General features: G+C 45.3%; 2 non-coding genes across 2 annotated transcripts; both read left to right on the top strand.

Annotated features, from left to right (window-relative positions):
- The first annotated feature begins 4185 nt into the window (after window positions 1–4185).
- Window positions 4186–4258, top strand: trnak-cuu (transfer RNA lysine (anticodon CUU)). Its single transcript has one exon. It is a non-coding gene; the product is annotated as a tRNA-Lys (tRNA).
- Window positions 4259–11633: 7375 nt separating this feature from the next.
- On the top strand, window positions 11634–11705 carry trnaq-cug (transfer RNA glutamine (anticodon CUG)). The gene has a single exon. It is a non-coding gene; the product is annotated as a tRNA-Gln (tRNA).
- Window positions 11706–12052: the final 347 nt, after the last annotated feature.

Below are 12052 nucleotides of genomic sequence, written 5' to 3' on the forward strand. Positions count from 1 at the left end.
GTTGAAAAGCCAAATACGCTAACCAATTGTGCTGCAGAGTCTGATACAATTACTCCCCACACTAGATTTTAAGGTAAATTTTTGAAAAGTGTTAGAATTAAGTGTTATGGTGAGCGGGCGCGTAAGTGGAGCTGAGTCCACGAGAAGATCAGCCATGATCTTATTGAATGGCAGAACAGAGCCGAGGGGCCAGATGCCCGACTCCTGCTCCTCGTTCTTATGTTCTTATATCAGGGCGGCAGCGTGTGCTGGCTCTAACCAACCCTAATTCTCTTTTTTCATAAAACCTGATCCAGAACAACCATATTACTACACCAGTTACAACTCTTTGCAACTTTGTTGGACTATTTCACCCCTCAAGATATTGCTATGATGTAGTGTTTAGCCCATCTCCTCACATGGGAAAAGTGCCGTTTGATAGAGGAGATATGGACAAACTGTTTCCACTGACTAGGGTCAGCAACTGGGATTGTAGATCATTAAAGAAAGACAGACTTGCATTTATGTAGCGCCATTCCCGGTCATTTGACGTCACAACGCGTTTTCCAGCCAACTGAAGCCAGTTCTCATCGAAAGAAAACGTCAGTCAAATGCTGAAGGGGCAGTCGGATTTGAACCAATGACGTTTTGATCTATAAACGCTCTACCACTGACCTAAACCCCCGATCTGCTGACCGTTCTTCAGGATTCATCATGATCTTATTCAGTGGTGGAGGAGGATCGAGGGGACAGCCTCCATTCCGCTTTCACTCACAGTTACTGGTTTTTGAGTGCAGTCGGCGAGCTTGGTATTTAATTCAGCGAGACGTTTTCTTGCCATTTCTCTGAGATTTCGATCCAAATCTTGGAGATATTTGTATCAGTGTGGACGCTGAAATCATTACCACCCAGATTTTACCTTGCGTCACCATCTTTACAATCGCGCTTTGCAGCCCATCTCTGTCCTCTTTCTGTACTTGTTCTTGACCTGTTGTCCATGTGACATTTCCAACTCAGACGAAACTACAATCTCACTCCACTGATTCTGACAGCTGTTTTCGATCAGCAGACAACTCATGTTTGTTAAACGGATTATCAAACACAATAAATATTCAAGTATCGAACATATAGAAGCCGGGCTGCAGAGGTAAAAACACCGAATCCTAACCACTAGACCACCAGGATCTCATCTTCCAGATTCTCCCAGACACTGTTTACAAGAATGTGCACAGTGCCATTTACCCACAGTCACACTCTCCTTCCAGTCTGCTGCACGTTGTTAAGATTTAAAATTGTTCTCATTTTCGCACTGGCTTCCACGTTGTTAAGATTTAAAATTGTTCTCATTTTCGCTCTGGCTTCCAGTGTGACGAAAACAGTTGTGATCAACTGATGCTGTTCCGTAGATTTACCACAATAAGGTTTGTCACAGATCGATGCTCTTTTAATGTGGTGAGCAACAGTGAAAATTCATCCGGCAGAATATATCATTGTTCATTTTGGCAGGAGGAGTCAGCAGAGGAAATACAAATTTCAATTGTCGTAGCTAATGAATGGCATCATGGAATGGGACAGATCGTTTCCCCCACTGGCTCAATTCTTCGTTTAGGAAGTAATGCCAGCTCCTTTGAATTCATGTGCCGCACGGACAGAATCGAACCCGGACCACAGCGATGAGAGAGGCGAATCTTAACCAATAAGAAACACGCCTGCTTAGGCTTTAACCTGGTCTCATCAATGCTAACTTGTGGCATTGTTTTTATTTCAGTATGCTTTGATATCCCAGACAAGTTTGATCATCAGGGTCAGCAGGGAATAACAGTTCCCCCTGGGAAAAAACAAATCACTCAGATGGTGGTGGGAATCTGGAATGCACTGCCTGGGAATGTTTGGAGGCAGCAAACCTCACAACCTTGAACGAAATATTTGGATGAGCAATTGAAGCATTATAAGATTCAAGGATATGGGACAAGTGAAGGAAAATGGGAGTGGCGACTTTCCTGGTAGTTTTCTGGTAGTCCATCGAATGCAGATTCGATGGACTGGATGACTTAATCCAGAAACGCAGCTGATGTACTGGGGACTCTGGTTCAAATCCCGCCACGGCAGATGGTGAATTTCGAATTAAGAAAAAAAGATCTGGAATTAAAAATCTACTGATGACCATGAAACATAAGAACATAAGAACATAAGAAATAGGAGCAGGAGTAGGCCATCTAGCCCCTCGAGCCTGCCCCGCCATTCAATAAGATCATGGCTGATCTGACGTGGATCAGTACCACTTACCCGCCTGATCCCCATAACCCTTAATTCCCTTACCGATCAGGGATCCATCCATCCGCGCTTTAAACATATTCAGCGAGGTAGCCTCCACCACCTCAGTGGGCAGAGGATTCCAGAGATTCACCACCCTCTGGGAGAAGAAGTTCCTCCTCAACTCTGTCCTAAACCGACCCCCCTTTATTTTGAGGCTGTGTCCTCTAGTTTTAACTTCCTTACTAAGTGGAAAGAATCTCTCCGCCTCCACCCTATCCAGCCCCCGCATTATCTTATAAGTCTCCATAAGATCCCCCCTCATCCTTCTAAACTCCAACGAGTACAAACCCAATCTCCTCAGCCTCTCCTCATAATCCAAACCCCTCATCTCCGGTATCAACCTGGTGAACCTTCTCTGCACTCCCTCCAATGCCAATATATCCTTCCTCATATAAGGGGACCAATACTGCACACAGTATTCCAGCTGCGGCCTCGCCAATGCCCTGTACAGGTGCATCAAGACATCCCTGCTTTTATATTCTATCCCCCTCGCGATATAGGCCAACATCCCATTTGCATTCTTGATCACCTGTTGTACCTGCAGACTGGGCTTTTGCGTCTCATGCACAAGGACCCCCAGGTCCCTTTGCACGGTAGCATGTTTTAATTTGTTTCCATTGAGATAGTAATCCCATTTGTTATTATTTCCTCCAAAGTGTATAACCTCGCATTTATCAACGTTATACTCCATTTGCCATATCCTTGCCCACTCACTCAGCCTGTCCAAATCTCTCTGCAGATCTTCTCCGTCCTCCACACGATTCACTTTTCCACTTATCTTTGTGTCGTCTGCAAACTTCGTTACCCTACACTCCGTCCCCTCCTCCAGATCATCTATATAAATGGTAAATAGTTGCGGCCCGAGTACCGATCCCTGCGGCACGCCACTAGTTACCTTCCTCCAACCGGAAAAACACCCATTTATTCCGACTCTTTGCTTCCTGTCGGATAGCCAGTCCCCAATCCACTTTAACACACTACCCCCAACTCCGCGTGCCCTATGAAACCATTGTTGATTGTCGGAAAAACACGTCTAGTTCACTAATGTCCTTTAGGGAAGGATATCTGCCATCCTTATCTGGTCTGGCCTACAGAGCCACAGCAATGTGGTTGACTCTCAACTGCCCTCGAGCAACTAGGGTTGGGCAAAAAATGCTGGCTAGCCAGCGACGCCCATGTCCCATGAGTTAATTTTTTAAAATGACTGTGGCGCTAAGTGCCTCTTGATAAAAAGCAAATGATTGCTGACGCTGGAATGTGAGTTTCCAGCCGCGGATTGAATGACTTTTTTTTTCATTACATGAAAACACGCCGCACAATGTCTGTGAAGAGGATAATCTTCAAGCTGGATGGGAATTCCCGCTCTTCATTTTCTTGTTTTTAACTGTGTATCTACAGAGCGATTTGAATCAAATCCATCCAAACACTCGGGAGTTGTCCCATTTCCGTTCATTCACAAAAACATTCACGGAATTTGCAGTGGGAAATGAAACGGATACTGAGCCAGGTTGGTGTCGGGTGTTCTCTCCTTCGGCCTCTGTCAGTCTGGGTTTGAGTGTTTGTGTGGGTTTCCCTGTGTGTCTCAACGTGGTTCCCTTCCCCCCGGAAATTCTTCACCGTCACAAAGGTATTCACATTGGTTCAAGTTTACTCATGATATGGTACAGGGAAAAATCAGAGTGAAAGATGTTGAAGGAGTTTATAATGTTTGCAAGGAGGTGCAGCTAAGAAGTGGAAGGTGTGGGTAATGTTATTGACAATTGAGAGCAATGCATTGTCACCTTGGGACTCTGCAGGTCGGTTAATTGTAAACTTTGGAATCAGAACATGCTGAAACACCAGATGGAAAACCACCTTTGGTTTCAAGTGTGTTAAAAACTGAAGCAAGGAGTCTGACTAGCTCAGTCGGTAGAGCATGAGACTCTTAATCTCAGGGTCGTGGGTTCAAACCCCATGTTGGGCGCAGTTGTTTTTCTGGGTGAACTCCAGCTCTCCATTCCTCTGGCAGTGTCACCGCTCAAACGGAGTCTTTCTCCATCCTACTTTGTTAATCTCACAGTTGCTGGTTTCTGAATGTAAGCTGTTTCCAATCATTGGATTCAATGAGAAGTTATCTTGTCATTTAGCCTGCGATTTGGATCCAGATTTGCCTGATATTTGTCAGTGTAAACGGTTAAATTTGACCCATTACCGCCCAGATTTTATCTTGTTTCACCACCTCGAACAGCAGCGCTTTGCAGCCTATCACTGTCCTTCACTATCTGTGTGTGTTCTTCACCTCCTTGCCCATGTGACATTTTCCAACTGGGAACCACAACTACAAATCCCACTCCACTGAGCTGTTTTCAATCAGGAAGGATTTTAAACAGGTTTTTTAGTGGATTATAGAACATAGAACATAGAACATAGAACATTACAGCGCAGAACAGGCCCTTCGGCCCACGATGTTGCACCGACCAGTTAAAAAAAAACTGTGACCCTCCAACCTAAACCAATTTCTTTTCGTCCATGAACCTATCTACGGATCTCTTAAACGCCCCCAAACTAGGCGCATTTACTACTGATGCTGGCAGGGCATTCCAATCCCTCACCACCCTCTGGGTAAAGAACCTACCCCTGACATCGGTTCTATAACTACCCCCCCTCAATTTAAAGCCATGCCCCCTCGTGCTGGATTTCTCCATCAGAGGAAAAAGGCTATCACTATCCACCCTATCTAAACCTCTAATCATCTTATATGTTTCAATAAGATCCCCTCTTAGCCGCCGCCTTTCCAGCGAAAACAATCCCAAATCCCTCAGCCTCTCCTCATAGGATCTCCCCTCCATACCAGGCAACATCCTGGTAAACCTCCTCTGCACCCTCTCCAAAGCCTCCACATCCTTCCTGTAATGTGGGGACCAGAACTGCACACAGTACTCCAAGTGCGGCCGCACCAGAGTTGTGTACAGTTGCAACATAACGCCACGACTCCTAAATTCAATCCCCCTACCAATAAACGCCAAGACACCATATGCCTTCTTAACAACCCTATCTACTTGATTCCCAACCTTCAGGGATCTATGCACACATACACCTAGATCCCTCTGCTCCTCCACACTACTCAAAGTCCTCCCGTTAGCCCTATACTCAACACATCTGTTATTCCTACCAAAGTGAATTACCTCACACTTCTCCGCATTAAACTCCATCCGCCACCTCTCGGCCCAACTTTGCAACCTGTCTAAGTCTTCCTGCAAACTACGACACCCTTCCTCACTGTCTACCACACCACCGACTTTGGTGTCATCAGCAAATTTGCTAATCCACCCAACTATACCCTCATCCAGATCATTAATAAATATTACAAACAGCAGTGGCCCCAAAACAGATCCCTGAGGTACACCACTTGTAACAGCACTCCATGATGAATATTTACTATCAACCACCACCCTCTGTTTCCTATCCGCTAGCCAATTCCTGATCCAATTTCCTAGATCACCCCCAATCCCATACATCTGCATTTTCTGCAGAAGCCTACCATGGTGAACCTTATCAAACGCCTTACTAAAATCCATATATACCACGTCCACTGCCTTATCAAAAAGATTAAATCTTTGTATATTTAAGCCAGCCTGCGACCTTGAAAGGGCTGAATCCAAACCACTCGACAACCAGGATCTCATCTTCCTCATTCTCCCAGACACTGATTACAAGAATGTGCACAGTACCATTTATCCACAGTCACACACTCCTTCCAGTCTTGTGCACATTGTTAAGATTTGAACTTGTTCAAATTTTCATGCTAGCTTCCAGTGTGACGAATGCAAAGCTGTGATAAGCTGATTTTGTTCAGCACATTTACCACAGTAAAATTTATAACAGGTCAAAGCTAACATTGCTTTCTGAATGTGGTGAGCTACAGTGAGATTTAATGCAGTAAAATGTAGCTTATTTATTTAGACAGGAGGAATCGGCAAGGGCAACGTAAATATGAATTGCTGTGTATGATCAACTGGTTTGTGGAATGGGACTTATATTTCTCCCTAATGTTCAAACTGGCACAAGTATTGGGTGACCATTTGCAGTGGGCTGCGGCGTTCTATGTTCTGTGATGTAATGGCGAGCACTCTGGATTCTGAGTTGAGCAATCTGACTTCAAATCTCGGCAAAGCTTAGCCAATCCTGATGATTGATTTGCTGAAGGACATTTTGTAGTCTCACCTCACAAAGGAGAGGGATGTGTTGACTGGGAGTGTCTCGGAGGGGAGTGTTGAACCATTGGAGAAAATCTCCATTACAAGGGAGGAAGTGTTAGGTTTGTTAGAGAATATAAAGACTGACAAATCCCCAGGGCCTGATGGAATCTATCCAAGGCTGCTCAGGGAGACGAGAGATGAAATCGCTGGGCCTCTGACGCAAATCTTTGTCTCGTCACTGGACGCAGGTGAGGTCCCAGAGGATTGGAGGATAGCTAATGTGGTCCTATTATTTAAGAAGGGTAGGAAGGATAACCCAGGTAATTATAGGCCGGTGAGCTTGACGTCCGTGGTGGGGAAGTTGTTGGAGAAGATTCTTAGAGATAGGATGTATGCGCATTTAGAAAGGAATAAACTCATTAACGATAGTCAGCATGGTTTTGTGAGAGGGAGGTCATGCCTCACTAACCTGGTGGAGTTTTTTGAAGAAGTGACCAGAATGGTTGACGAGGGAAGGGCCGTGGATGTCGTCGATATGGACTTTAGTAAAGCGTTTGACAAAGTCCCTCATGGTAGGCTGGTGAAAAAGGTTGGATCTCATGGGATAAAGGGGGAGGTGGCTAGATGGGTGGAGAACTGGCTTGGTCACAGAAGACAGAGGGTGGTAGTGGAAGGGTCTTTTTCCGGCTGGAGGCCTGTGACTAGTGATGTTCCGCAGGGCTCTGTATTGGGACCTCTGCTGTTTGTGATTTATATAAACGATCTGGAAGAAGGTGTAACTGGGGTGATCAGTAAGTTTGCAGACGACACAAAATTGGCAGGACTTGCAGATAGTGAGGAGCATTGTCAGAGGCTACAGGAGGATACAGATAGGCTGGAAATTTGGGCAAAGAAATGGCAGTTGGAGTTCAATCCTGATAAATGCGAAGTGATGCATTTTGGTAGAAATAATGTAGGGAGGAGCTATACGATAAATGGCAGAACCATAAAGGGTGTAGATACGCAGAGGGACCTGGGTGTGCAAGTCCACAGATCCTTGAAGGTGACGTCACAGGTGGAGAAGGTGGTGAAGAAGGCATATGGCATGCTTGCCTTTATAGGACGGGGCATAGAGTATAAAAGTTGGGGTCTGATGTTGCAGATGTATAGAACGTTGGTTCGGCTGCATTTGAAATACTGCGCCCAGTTCTGGTCGCCACACTACCAGAAGGACGTGGAGGCTTTGGAGAGAGTACAGAGGAGGTTTACCAGGATGTTGCCTGGTATGGAGGGGCTTAGTTATGAGGAGAGATTGGGTAAACTGGGGTTGTTCTCCCTGGAAAGACGGAGGATGAGGGGAGACTTAATAGAGGTGTATAAAATTATGAAAGGCATAGATCGGGTGAACGGTGGGAAGCTTTTCCCCAGGTCGGTGGTGACGTTCACGAGGGGTCATATGTTCAAGGTGAAGGGGGGGAGGTTTAACACAGATATCAGAAAGACATATTTTACACAGAGGGTGGTGGGGGCCTGGAATGCGCTGCCAGGCAAGGTGGTGGAGACGGACACACTGGGAACGTTTAAGACTTATCTAGACAGCCATATGAACGGAGTGGGAATGGAGGGATACAAAAGAATGGTCTAGTTTGGACCAGGGAGCGGCACGGGCTTGGAGGGCCGAAGCGCCTGTTCCTGTGCTGTGTTGTTCTTTGTTCTTTGTTCTCTTGTTTAAACTGGGACGAGTGAGTGAATGACAACTGGACCCACTGCTATCTGGCTCTGAGCTCTTTGTATTCTTGAGCAATCATCCTCTGGGCTGATGCACTGATGCTCGGAGTCATTTGCTGCATTGTCTGCAATGTGATTGCGGTGGAATTTGCTGAAATTTTCTCTGTCTTCCACTTACACCACAGAACCCAGAACACGGAAGCCAGCTGCAAATGGTCACCCAAAGAATTTGACCTCTTATATTCAATGTGCCAGCAGCAGCAAGTGCGACAACAATGTATCACCATGCGCCACCATTGACATGCGAAAAACTCAAAAGACACTGTCCCCCAAATCTACAGCGAATCATTTCATCCCAAGCCGTATTGGGAGATATCAGCAGAAATAGTCATCTTTCACAGGAGCAAGTGCCCAATCACAGAGTCACACAGAAAAAGGCCCTTTGGTCGATCACATTTACACTGGTCAAAAAACCACCTCGCCAATATTTGTATCATCCACAAACTTACTGATCAAGCCTCCTACATTAACATCCAAATTATTTATATAAACCACTGATGCAAGGGCCCCAACACTGATCCCTTCCAGAGCCCACTGGACATAGGCTTCCAGTCTGAAAAATAGCCCATGACCATCACCCTCGGCTCTCTGCCACTCAGACAATTCTGGATCCAATTTGTCAAATTTCCTTGGATCCCATCGATCTTGGCACATAAAGACACATTGTTGCTGCACTTGCTGTTGTTGCCACATTGAATGAAAAAGGTCAAAAGCTTTGAGTGACCTTTGGCAGCTGTGTTGTGGGTTGCATGGTGTAATGGTGAGCACTCTGGACTCGAAATCCAGCAATCTGAGTTCAAATCTCGGCAGAACCTTGTTTTTTTCTTTGCCAATGATTGATTTGCTGAAGGACATTTCGTTTAAATTTCTCACAAAGTGCGAATCGAGAGGACAATTTGTCAGCCCGTTCAACTGCGACTCCAATGTACATTGCTGACCCTCTGGCGCCAGATGCCTGCAACATCAGTGTATTGTTTTCATCTTTTCGCTAATCTTTAACTCCTCTGTTGAAAGAAAGAAGCAGTTGATGTCACATAACAACAACTATTCGACTGGATTCTGGCAATTATTGAGCAAGTGTGTGTGTCTGTGTATGTGCCTGTGTGAGTCTGTGCATGTGACTGTTTGTGTTTGTGTGTCTGTTTTGGAGGAAAGGCCTCGTGACTTAAGACTCTGTCGGTTCAATGTGGCAATGGTTTGCCCTCGGGCCTTTGAATCAGGAGTTCGAAACTTGGTGGAACCATTATTCTCGTAGTCCCACCTCTTGTTTAAATTGGGACAGGTGAGTGAGTGAATGACACCTGTAGGTAGACCCGCTGCCCTCTGTAGCTTCTCTGCTCAATAACAAAAAAAACTCTCAGAAACAAAGTCCCCTGGGTCTGATGCAATGCCATCAGGAATGTCATTCACTGCATCGTCTGCAATGTGATTGCGGTGGAATTTTCTGAAACTTCCTCAGTGTTTAAAATTCCACTTTCTGAGAATTGAAATTAAAATGCCCTTCAGCAAAACCAATCATGGGGCTTTAGCAAAGAAAAGCAAGGATCCACCAATATTTGAACTTGGATCAGAACCCAGAACACAACAGGCAGCTGCAAATAGTCACACAAAACATTTGACCTTTCATTCAATGTGGTAGCAACAGCAAGTGCCACAACAACGTGCCGTTAAGCGCCACCATTGATAGGCGGAAAAATCACATGACACAGCCCCCAAATCTACAGCAAATCATTTCATCCCAAGTCGTATTGGGAGCTATCAGCAGCAATATTCATGTTTCACAGGGGCAAGTGTCTTGTCATAATCACACAGAAATTGCCTTTCGGCGTCTGCACCTATCAAACAACCACCTACTAATTTCATTTTCCAGCACTTGGCCCACAGCCCTGTATGCCTTGACATCGCAAGTATACATCTAAATACAACTTCAATGCCTACTACTTCTACTGCCTCCACCACCCTTTCAGGCAGTGAGTTTCAGACTCCCATCACCCTCCGTGAGAAAAGGTATTTCCTCACATCCCCTCTAAACTTCCTGCCGCTACCTTGTTTTAACCCCCAGTCATTGATCCCTCCACCAAGGAGAAAGGTTTTTTTCTGTCTACTCTCATTATGGCCCTCATAGTTCTATACATCTCAATCACATTCCCCCCCGCCCCAACCTTAGGCTCCTCTGCACTAAGGACAACAACTCCAGTCTATCCAATCTCACATCCAGCCAAGACCACATCCTGGTCAATCTTCTCTCCCTTCCAGTGCTATCACATGCCTGCTAAAATGTGGATTCCAGAACTGCACATAATACACTAGCTGTGGCCTAACTAACATTTTATACAGTTCCAGCATCACCTCCCTGCTCTCTTAAACTCTATGCCTTGGGGGCTTCCATTCTGCAAAACAGACCTCGAGCATCACCCTCTGCTCCCTCCAACTCAGACAATTCTGCATCCAAATTGCCAAAGTTCCTTGTATCTCTTCAGTAGTGCGCATAATGACACATTACTGTTATATTTGCTGTTGCTGCCACATTGAATGAAAGAAGTCAAATTCTCTGACTGACCATTTGCAGCTGGTTGCTACCTTTTGGGTTCTGTGGTGTAAAGCTGAGCACTCTGGGCTCTGAATCCAGTAATCTATGTTCACATCATGCAAAACCTCAGTTTTCTTTGTTGCAGCTGATGATTGGTTTGCTGAATGACACCGTGCTTAAATTTCTCACAAAGTGAGTTGAGTGGACAATTTAGTAGCCAGTTTAGCTGCTGTTACAATGCACATTGCTGAGCTTCTGCCACCAGATGCCTGCAACATCAGTTTTTTTTTCCATCTTCTCGCTAATCTTTAACTCTGATGAAAGAAAGGAGCAGTTGGTGTCACACAACAACCATTCGACTGGAATCTGGCAATTATGGACCCAGTGTGTGAGTGTGCGCATGTGTGTGCGTGGGCGTGTGTGATTTGGGAGAAATTCTTCATGTCTTACACCAGGTTCTGTCGGTTCTATGTTGGTTAGCTCTCTGGACTTTGAATCCAGCACTGAGTTCAAATCTCGGTTATTCTCGTCATCCCGCCTCTTGTTTAAGTTGGGACAAGTGAACGACTGACACCTGTAGATGGGCACCCTGCCCTTGGCTTCTTTACCTCGGAGTGCTTTGTATTCTTGTCCTTCAGGGCTGATGCAATGAAGGACAAGAATACAAAGCAGAGTCTTTTGTTGCATCATCTACAATGTGACTGTGGTGGAATTTGCTGAAATTTCCTCAGTGTGCAAAATGCCAGGTTCTGAGAGTTTAAATAAAATGCCCTTCAGCAAACCCAGAAAAGTGAAGTTGCACCGAGATTTGAACACAGATCAACTGAATTCAGACTCTAGAGTGGTCGCTATTGCACGCATTGGGTTCTGTGGTGTAATGGTGAGCACTCTGGACTCTGAATCCAGCGATCTGAGTTCAAATCTCAGCGGAACCTTGATTTTCTTTGTCAAAGCTGATGATCGATTTGCTGAAGGATATTTCATTTAAATTTCTCACAAAGTATGAATCGAGAGGACAAGTTGTCAGCCAGTTCAACTGCTATTCCAATGCACATTGCTGAGCCTCTAGCATCAGATGCCTGCAACATCAGTGTTTGTTTTCATCTTTTTGCTGATCTTTAACTGCTCCATTGAAAGAAAGGAGCAGTTGGTGTCTGAATTAAACACTCTCCAGTCAACTGCATATAGAGTAATCCCATCAGCCTGTTCCCCGGATACAGATAATGAGGGACATGGAGTGTCTGGGACAATGACATTTCTCACTCAATAGGGTGGACATAGA

Source organism: Mustelus asterias, chromosome X (genome assembly GCF_964213995.1).
Source record: "Mustelus asterias chromosome X, sMusAst1.hap1.1, whole genome shotgun sequence".
Classification (NCBI taxonomy): Eukaryota; Metazoa; Chordata; class Chondrichthyes; order Carcharhiniformes; family Triakidae; genus Mustelus; species Mustelus asterias.